The 8,575-nt window shown below is 28.0% G+C and overlaps 1 protein-coding gene across 2 annotated transcripts in view; it reads right to left on the bottom strand.

Moving 5' to 3' along the window:
• The window catches only part of LOC106690889 (uncharacterized), a 36,241-nt gene that overhangs the window by 25,408 nt on the left and 2,258 nt on the right, over positions 1 to 8,575 (bottom strand). For both annotated transcript variants that reach the window (XM_067050048.1, XM_067050047.1), the window contains exon 2: positions 6,798 to 6,968. The gene's annotated coding sequence lies outside the window, so the exon portion shown is untranslated. The remainder of the gene's footprint in view (positions 1 to 6,797; positions 6,969 to 8,575) is intronic.

Genomic DNA, 8,575 nt, shown 5'->3' with positions numbered 1-8,575 from the left:
ATGGATACACAGCTCTACATGCAGCAGCGTTGGTAGGGCACGTTGATGTAGTGAAAGAGCTGTTGGACCGAGGTGCGACTCTCAATGATAAGGATAATGATGGATACACAGCTCTACTTGCAGCAGCGTGGGGAGGGCACGTTGATGTAGTGAAAGAGCTCTTGGACCGAGGGGCAGATATAGCAGCTAAGGATAATGATGGCTGGACACCACTAATATTTGCATCACAAAATGACCATTTGGATACTGTTATCCTTCTTGTTAACCGAGGGGCGCCCGTCAATGCTAGGACTAGCGCAGGCAGGACTGCCTTAGGCATGGCATGGAATGAGGATATAAAGAATTACCTTAAATCAAAAGGCGGGGTCAAGTGACTTCTACGTTAACATCTGATCTCATTCATGTACATTATTTTGATTCACATTTAATGTTCCACAAAACACTTTTATAAATTTTATTAAACAGCTCTACTTAATTTAAGACGTGTTTTATTTGCCAATATATCACAACGCATTCCTGGTTACCTAAAAAATATCAAGAGTATATAATTGGGTTTTCAAAGATATTGTGGTTTATATTTGTTTTTTGTTTTTTTTTTGTAATATCGTTGGTGGCATTTTTTTATTTTGATTTTCTAATAAGGATTTCTTTTATAGTTTCGATTAATCGTACGAAAATCAAAACGTAAGATTATTTCATATTATTAATTTAAAAATTTAATTAGTAACTTTATTAAAGAGAGAGTGATGTGATGGCAAATATCAACTACCTTTATTTTCGTTGTTCTTAATTTTTCCAAATTTGGTTTCCTTTATTATTTTTCATTTATTTATTCTTTATTATTACCACATCTAAACAACGATTCTTCAATGATGGTGTTTTCACCAATTTCTGTCTTTAAGTTGGTGTTTTTCAATATTCATGTTTCAGTGCACTTTTCATTGAGTTGTTCTGATCTGGCAATAATAAAGAAATGATACAAAGTGTGTCATTCCTTAAAAATAAAAATAGTAAATATTGGTTATATAAACTCAAGAAACTTATACGCTGAGGAATTATTTATCATTAAGTAGTCATCAAATATTTAATTAATCGATTCTTGATTGAAATTAAAAAATATATATATATTTTAATTCCATTTGCTTGATACAATATCCCTTAATTATAATAATTAATGCCTACATAAAATAAAATATAGCTGTTAATATAATAATTTCGTCTGTGATGGTAGCCAAATTCCTGAAACTTCACTAAGTGTATTTGATGTTTATTTATCTACAGATGTATAAGAAACGAATATCGTCTTACTACACGTAAAAGATAATTAATTTAGTTTACTATTTTAAAAAAATTAATGTCATCTTAAACAATTTAGATTTAGGATATAATGGGGCAAATTGACCTAAGTACAACGAACAGTATAGTGGATTCTTTTTAATTAGGTAATAATATTTGGCCTACCTGTCTATAAATGTTTATTCTAATTTTTAAAAATGATTATAAATATTGCTGATACTGCATTCTATATTAAGATTTATTTATTTAAAATAACTGAGAAAACCAAGTCAATATTACACAGTTTATTTATATATCAAAGAAAGAAAATTATTAAAAGGAACATAAGTTAACTTTAAATCTATATTTAATACATGTTGAAATTCACAATTTTAATATTTTTAACGTTAATGGTTATATAAAAGGACTCTATTGAAAGTCTTATGAAATTTTCTATTTGCCACAAATTTTAAATAAAATGAGAGGTGGTATTAATTAGACTATAAATTTTAATTTTAAGTGATTAAAACTATTTACCAATCTTTTTTCTTTATATCAATAAGTTTTAAGAATATATATATATATATATATAAATACTCATAGACTTTTTCTATAATCTCTCTATACAATATCCACTATACAAAATGACTCTAACTTTACATTAAATTCCTAACACTGCCCCTCAGCACTAGGTTTACAGGAATCAACAGTTTGACGGATATCGAATTAGAAAATGAAACGCAAAAAAAAAAAAAATAGAGCATTAATTTTAACCATTTTGCTTTGTAAATTCACCATTTAATCTAGAGAATATATGCACATAATTATTTTTTCCTAAGTGAAATAGGCGGGTTCGTTTATTTATTAACGGCAGTTATATGTTACCTCGTTGGTAAAATCATGCCGAAAATTATAAACATAAGAGTGAAAGAAATGTCTATACTAAGATGCTTTCAATCGCTATCTCAATCGCTCCTTGATAATGTATTGTTTTTTTTTTATTTTAACCAATCCACTTATTTAGCAATTATTAGTAAATGCAGGATATATAATAAGGCATTGAACAAAATTATCAGCATCACTAAATATTATTCTGAGTAAACCTCCGAAGAAGATCAGTATGGTGTAACCAATGTAGTGACCTGGACCGTTAATATATTTGCTAATCTTTCCGTAATAATTTTTGTTTTTAATACATTTAATTTATTAATAATTTATTTAATCGTAAAGGCTAATGTTGTTCAATTCCGACTTGATCTTTTTAAAGAAATTGCTTAATTTCGTTTTCCCGTCATGTGACTGGTGTTCGTATAAATTGTAATATAAGAAATGCCCGTAAACCTACTGCTAATATATCTTAAAAATAAAAATACTTACTATGATTTTAGGGTCAACAATCTTTCACTCCGACACACAGTAAGGGCAAGTCTAAATTTTGATGGACAAAACTCAAATTTTATATACTGTATACTTATCAAGGGGGTACCCTGACTTTCCAAAGACTAATGTGCTCGGGTTTAGAGCTTCGATAGTCCCAGGAAACTTTTTAGAAAACACAGCAACAGTTCTAGGGATTCAGCTTAATTGAAATGAGCTTTTTTTTCTTTAAATCCCTGTTTTGTGTTACTACCTATATCCTCCACTATGGATATCACTTCAACAGGTACAAACCATGCCCTAAGGTCTTGGAAACAAATTAAATTAATTGCAAAATGTGATTTTAAAAATTAAATTTTATCTTGAATAATACCGAATAAGTCAATTAAAACAAACAATCAGCATGTAACTATATCCGAAAGCTTCTAATATCTTGTTTCTTTCTGAGCCTCATTGCATACTATTTCAGGCCATTCAAGAAATCCTATGCGATTTTTCTCAGTAACTGTCGTGGAATTTTTTAAATGATCAATTGATGCAAATGACCTCTCTTGGCATTGTCATCTCGTTTAATGATCCCCTAGAGAGATGTTTTCTTAAAATTGATAAGATTTTGGTTTTCAAAGTTGTTGTTGTTGTTGTTAATTGTTGCTTAAAGGCGTAAAACCCTCTGGTCATCAACGCCTATGGTATGATAAAAGTACAAAAAAAGATTTAAAAAAAATAAATAAATTTAAAAAAATAAATAAATTAAAAAAAATAAATAAATAAAAATCGAAGAGGAGTTATAATTTATAAAGAAGGTGATGTGCTTTTAAGAATTCAAACATTAATGTAATTTTAGCTTCTTCATCTGTGAAAGCTTCTGATAAATTTGGGGTCGGTCCTATCCTGTTTATTATTGGCAAATAGTGAGTACATTCTTCAAAAATATGTCTAATCGTAAGAATGGACTGACATTCTTATCAGCGCGTTGGAGGTGGCAGTTTTCTGATGAGGTAAGAGTGCGTGAGGAGAGTATGACCTATTCTTAAGCAGGTTAGAGCAACTTCCTCCCTACGGCTGTTGACCATGGTTTTACTGATCGCTTTATTTCTTTTAATTTACTTGGAGAACTTTCATCCCACTTGGCCTGCCATTTTTCTAATTTTTGCAATTTAAGGGGTGTACTGAGTTCTGAAGGGGTAAGAACGGCGGTGCCTCGGCCAGGGAGCGTGGTTTTCAAAGTTTTCAAACCACTCCTACACCGAAAAGTATTCAAGTTAATTCTTGCATGTTTTTTGTACCAATTGGTGTACGATTTTAGGTCATTCAAAATAGTAATTAAGTGATCTCATTTTTTTTTTTTCAGAAAGAATATTTAAATATTTTTAATATATTTTTAATTATCTATAACAAAAAATCGATAATTCGATAAATATCGATATATATTTGCTAAAATTCAATATCTTTATAAATAAGAATGTCAAATATCGATTTGGATATTTAATTTCAGAAAAAAAATATCAATATTTCTTTTTAAACGTTCCCAGTCATTTAAAAAAATATATCGATATTTTATATCTCTAATATGGGATATTGGCAACAATATCACGATATCATTTTATCGAAATATCGATATTTTCTTTTAAAGGCTTGAAAATTGAAAAATATAATATCGATATTTTATTTTGATAAATACATGTTTATTTAGATATTTTGTATTGTTATAATATCGATATGGGATATTAGCAAAAATATTCCGATATTATTTTATTGAAATATCTAGGTTTTGTTTAAAAAGAATAGAGCATTAAAAAGGGAAATATCGATATATCGAAAAATCTTACGTTGATAATTACACATTTATTTCGATATTGTCTACTGTTATAATATCGATATGAAATATGAGAAAAGATATTCTAATATTATTTTTTCGAAATATCGATATTTTGTTTAAAAAGACAATAAAATTGAATACAAAATTAAAAAGTGAGATATCGATGTTTTATATTGATAATTATATAATTATTTCGATATTTTATATTGTTATAATATCGATATGGAATATTAGGCACAATATTCCGATATTAATTCATCAAGATATTGGTATTTTGTTTAAATAGACAATAAAATAGAATACAAAATTGAAAACTGAAGTATAAATATTTTATGTTGATAATTACATATTTATTTCGATATTTTGAATTGTTTTAATATCGATATGGAACATTAGCAACAATATTCCGATATTATTTTATCTAAATATCGATATTTTGTTTAAAAAGAAGAGAAAATTGAAAAATAGGAATGTCGATATTTTGGTAATTATATATTTTTTTAGATATTATGTATTGTTTTAATGTCGATATAGAGTATTGGCAACAATATTCTTATATTGTGTAATCGAAACATCGATATTTTCTTTTAAACTGACAAGAAAATTTAAAAATAGAATATTGATTTTTTTTCTGATAATTACATGTTTATTTCGAAATTTCGTATTGTTATAACATCGATACCGAATATTAGCAACAATATTCCTATGTTATTTTATCGAAATATCGATATTTTATTTAAAAAGACTAGAAAATTGAAAAATGGAATATCGATATTTTATTTTGATATTACATATTTTTTTCGATATTATGTATTGTTGTAATATTGATATGGAATATTAGGAACAGTATTCCGATATTATTTTATCGATATTTTGTTTAAAAAGAAGAGCATATTGTATAAAAAATTAAAACCTAAAATATCGATTTTTTTTTTATAACTATTCCGATATTTTGTATTGTTGTAATATTGATATGCAATATTAGGAACAATTTTATCGAAATAATGATATTTTGTTTGAAATTACTAGAAAATTGTATACAATTGTATAGTATAAATTGTATTATTTTGGTAATTATATATTTATTTCGATATTTTGTATTGTTATAATATCGATATAGAGTATTCTGGATTGTGGCTAATTTAGAAATTTCGAAATAAACATGTAATAAGATAATAATATAAGAATATTGCTAATACTCTATATCGATATTATAAAAATACAAAATTTCGAAATAAATATATAATTACCAAAATAAAATATCGATATTCCTATTTTAAAATTATTATATAATATTATAGTCATTTAAAAAAAATAATATAAGATTTCCATAACATAATATAAGGATATTGTTGCTAATACTCTATATCGCTATTACAACAATACAAAATATTGAAATAAATATGTAATTATTTGAATTAAATATCGATATTTCAGTCTTCAATTTTCTAGTATTTTTAAACAAAATATCAATATTTTGATAAAATAATATTAGAATATTGTTGCTCATATTTCATATCGATATTATAACAGTAGACAATATTTAAATAAATATGTAATTATCAACATAAAATATTGATATTTTAGTTTTCAATTTTCTAGTCTTTTTAAACAAAATATCTATATTTTGATAAAATAATATTGGATTATTTTGGCTCATTTAGAAATTTCGAAATAAACATGTAATTATCAAAATAAAATATCCGTATTTCATTTTTAAATTTTCTATACTAAACAATTATATTTTAGTTTATATTTCTTATATTTATGAAATAGTTTTCGTGGTGTTGCTTTGCTTTATTGTTATTGAGAGTTTCTTATATATTTTGATTAGGTATGACATAAAACAAGTCTTCCTATGTCATGCTATGTTATCATTTTTTAATTATTATTACTTTAATTCGTTAAATTTTCTATATCGATATTTCGATATTTTAGTGCCGATATAATATCGATATCGATATTGCTATCCGATATCCCATCCCTACCCTGCAGAACGAGGTTTCCCAGTTTGGAAGACTTACGGGTCGAAACCATAATATTCATCATGTCCATTCATTAGGTATCTAATCTGTATTGACTCGCATTGTCGAAGCGCTAAGGTATAGAATACTTCAAATTGTCAATTGGAGTAAGACTATCTAACACACCCACCGCGATACCCCACATTAACTATATTGAGAGAGCTCTTTCCTACAATATAAAATAAGATTTTTGCCGCACACGAACCTGGGACAGGATTGTCTCTTTCCTATTGAACTGTCCCACTGCCCATAACCTTATAGGCTTCAAAAATTACACTAAATACACAAAAGCTACGTATTACCTTAATTCAATGGGCTTTCCTTCCCAATCGTCTTTGAACATCATGTTGTTGCTCCAACAGTCACCATGGTTGAGGCATTTAAAAGCGTTGTCTTCGAAGTTTCCACAGTCTTTTATCCTTTTTTGATATTCCTCGAAAGATACTTGACTTAGTTTGTTTGCATATTCACTTCTGAAAAAATAAATAAAAATTACTATGCATGGCGGTATATAAAATGGGTGTGGTGTGTTAGGTTGTAGGGCTTCGTAACGAGCGGATCTCTAAAATGTTAATAAACACTGAACCGACGGATAAACGTCCGAGGGGTAGACCGAAACGTAGATGGGAGGATTGCCTTAAAACTTATTTTGGAGAATTGGGTTTGGAGGGGCATTGGTGGTATCAATATCGAACCTTCGGGTTCTTTAGGCCTTCATTATTATTATTTTTTATCAACTCTCAGTAAAAGAACGCTGTGACTTTCTGCCCCGTCGAAAAACAAAATTCGCATTAATCGAATGGTATGTTTGACATAATTTCAGTTGTGGCACATTACTATGAAGCGAAAACACTCCATGTCAAGTTTGGCTACTTTTTTTATAACACAAACATTTTTATTTATCAAAAATTAGAAGTTTTTATTTGTTTTTAAGGTGTTCTATTTCAATAATTACCTTGTATACAAAATATTTCAAATTTTTATTTTTAATTTATTTATTATAAAATTATTGCTATAATTTGTTTAAATTAATATGGAGACAGTAATAATATTGTTTTTGTTTTTTTACAATTTTAAGAAAAGTGTTTTTATATTAAACAACAAATTTTAACATCTTTCTTCTCCAAAACTATATAAAAAATATTATAATATAACGGTTTACTAAAATGAACGTTCTGCTCTTAACCATATATTGAATACTAAATTATTATGGAATGAATATTGAAAATGCTATGAATGATTTTTTAGAGCTAATCAGTTTGTGAACTGAAAGGCTCAAAAATAGGTTAAGTGAAATTTAAAAACTAAGTATTTAATAACTATAATGGTGCGAAAATATATAAAAAAGCTGACTGGCGATATAGCAAAACGTACTGCGCATGTGCCCACTAAGTTAACATTCGAACTGTGTGTTTGAATACACTTTTTATTTATGCGTTTTTTGTCATTTGCCATTACATCCTACGACTTAATTTGTTAAAACTTATTTTGTCTAAGTTCCTTGACTTTCTAACAGTACATAATACTACTTTAATTTCTAAAAATGTTTTTTCAAATTGGAAAAATATTTGTTCTCTTATCTACTTAGGTTGTTTATCAAATCCGATTATATTGGAAGGAGATAGTTGAGCCTATGAAGTAGATTGTAGGAAGATAGTCCTGGTGGTGGTCAATAACTGGTTTTTAACATAATCGATTTCTATAGCAGTATCGAGTAGCGAATCGTAATATGTTGATACTGATTGTAGTGAATGAATTCACGCCTTCTGTGTGTGCCTCATACCTGATCAGCAAGCAGCGGCCTCCCATAGGAAACACAAATATGACTCACTCTTACCAGATCAGCTAGCAACAACCTCTAATATGACACAAAAATCTGACTCACTCATACCTGATCAGTAAGCAGCGGCCTCCAATAGGAAACACAAATCTGACTCACTCATACCTGATCAACAAGTAGCGGCCTCCAATAGGACACACAAATCTGACTCACTCATACCAGATCAGCTAGCAACAACCTCTAATATGACACAAAAATCTGACTCACTCATACCTGATAAACAAGTAGCGGCCTCCAATA

This window comes from Halyomorpha halys, unplaced genomic scaffold (genome assembly GCF_000696795.3).
Source record: "Halyomorpha halys isolate HHAL.00 unplaced genomic scaffold, Hhal_1.1 Scaffold1946.1, whole genome shotgun sequence".
Classification (NCBI taxonomy): Eukaryota; Metazoa; Arthropoda; class Insecta; order Hemiptera; family Pentatomidae; genus Halyomorpha; species Halyomorpha halys.
The sequence above is the reverse complement of the archived record's forward strand: the minus strand, read 5'-3'. Positions and strand labels throughout refer to the sequence as shown.